Source organism: Triticum dicoccoides, chromosome 3A (assembly GCF_002162155.2).
Source record: "Triticum dicoccoides isolate Atlit2015 ecotype Zavitan chromosome 3A, WEW_v2.0, whole genome shotgun sequence".
NCBI lineage: Eukaryota > Viridiplantae > Streptophyta > Magnoliopsida > Poales > Poaceae > Triticum > Triticum dicoccoides.
In genome coordinates, this window is record NC_041384.1 from 730,841,748 (window position 1) to 730,843,709 (window position 1,962).

The 1,962-nt window shown below is 51.2% G+C and overlaps 1 long non-coding RNA gene across 1 annotated transcript in view; it reads right to left on the reverse strand.

The window, feature by feature from the left end:
* LOC119273546 overlaps window positions 1-258 on the reverse strand; it is a 6,700-nt gene extending 6,442 nt beyond the window's left edge. Inside the window, exon 1 of the long non-coding RNA XR_005134898.1 lies at window positions 102-258. This is a non-coding gene — a long non-coding RNA (uncharacterized LOC119273546). The remainder of the gene's footprint in view (window positions 1-101) is intronic.
* Between the last annotated feature and the right edge of the window lie 1,704 nt (window positions 259-1,962).

The window sequence follows — 1,962 nt, forward strand, 5'->3', positions numbered from 1 at the left end:
AGGTTCTTGATGTTCATCCCTCAAAACAAACAAACACCCCTAGATGGCATGGGAAAACAGGAAAAAAAGGCGAGGAAAAGAAAGAGGGGATGAACACTCACTCCGCTGGATTCCCCTGCCATCTCTGTCGCCACAAGCCCACCAGATCAGGTCGTCTCTCCCTTGGATTCGAGTCAGAAGGAATACAGTGGTGGCAGAACAAGGGATGAGGAGGGGAAAAGAGGCGAGGAGAGTGAGGACGGGACTCCAGATCAGGTTAGACTGTTCAGATTCTAAAGCAAGCCCAATAAACAAACAAAAATCGAAGGCCGGCCCAAACAAAAAATCGGAGGCCGCTACGCTGTATCCCACTCGGCCCGACAGACGAGACAATGCGACGATGCAAGCGCATCACCTCGTGCACGAATAATAAAGCAGAGACAGATCGGACGGTACAAACACTTAGATGTGACATCCTTAAATATCATCTAGATGTGAATTAGTCATTCTGTTCCTTTTACTAGCGACTAACGAGAACCCGATAATCATGCGCCCATCCCATGCTTACGCTTCCTTTTATCAAGTCGAATAGAAAACCAAAGGAAAATCCTATTCCTATGTGACATGCTTACCAAATCTATACATGCTATCTATGTTTGGATTGTAATAACTGCCCCACGATTTTAGGTAACGGTAGCAATCCAACTTAAGTTTACGTAAAAAACATTCTTAGAAATATATCACTGCTAAAAAGAAAAGGAAGGAGAGAAACAGGCTCGATCCTATAATCATGGCGCCATCCCACGACTAACTTCACGTCAGATTTGATCAGTTAATCACGGCAAGGCCCGCACACAAAAATCATGGGCTCATGCACGCTCTACCATACTTGCAGGCGACAGAAAAACTGCCAAGAAGCAAAAACGCGAAGGTTCATGGCTAACAATGGCGCCCCGGCCGGCGCCGCCGTGTCCTGTCGCTTCCATGTGTGCGCCACCGTCGATCTCGACCATAGAGTGCCCTACACCTCTTCCTGCGCTCTCCGGCAACCCTCGTGCGCATTGTGCCCTCATCTACGTTGACCACGGCCGGTCCTCTCGGTCCAGCCCGGGCTGGAGGGCGGTTGGTCCGACCCCTGAAATCAGGACCGCCCAGCTGATCGGTCCGGTCCGATCCGGTCCGCCGGCGGCCGGTCAAAATGGCGGCTCGGTCAGGGACCGGACCGGCCCGGACCGTGTCCACCCTGAGCCGATGGTCAGGTGGCTGGCGATGGCGTGCTGGACGCTGGCAGCGACCTGCATGATCCAGATGGGGAGGCGGGTGGGGGATGGGCAGCGGCGGATGACCCTCGTGGGGTGGACGACTGGGGGCGACAGCTATATCTAGGCCATACGACGGCCGATGCGCTTTCAATCGCTGTGTGGTGAAGACGGAATTTTCTGTTACTCATGAATTTATTTGATGGAGAAGATGGATAGGAATAGGTGACAGAAATCAATGGGGAGAGAAGTTAGTTGGGGAGATTACGGTGATGGAAATCAATGGGTAGAGGAGTTGATGGGGAGATTATTGGGGGGTGGGAAGAGGCCGAAGAGGAACTGGTGAGAGAGAGTCAAGGAGGGAATGTTTGCATCGGTTCATATCAGTAACTTTTTTTTGCGGGGATGAAAAGGAGTGTATTACTCAAGAGCCTGTAACTTCATCCCTACACAGACTAGGGATGTTAAGCGGGCCCGAGCGGAGCCATACCACGGTTCGGTCCTCCGATCGCCAAAGTTAGCTAGAACATGACTAATATTTTTTTGCTCTCTAGAAATGTGAGTAACCCTACACTCCCGCTCACCCATCAATCTCTTCACCTCTGAAATGACCATGGCATATTGTGATCGATCCTTGCTCCTAGCATTGATCAACTGGACTGCATGGAGACTATCGTCTTCCAAGATTACTGGAAGTTCCGTCCACTGGTGCGCTAGAGCCAGC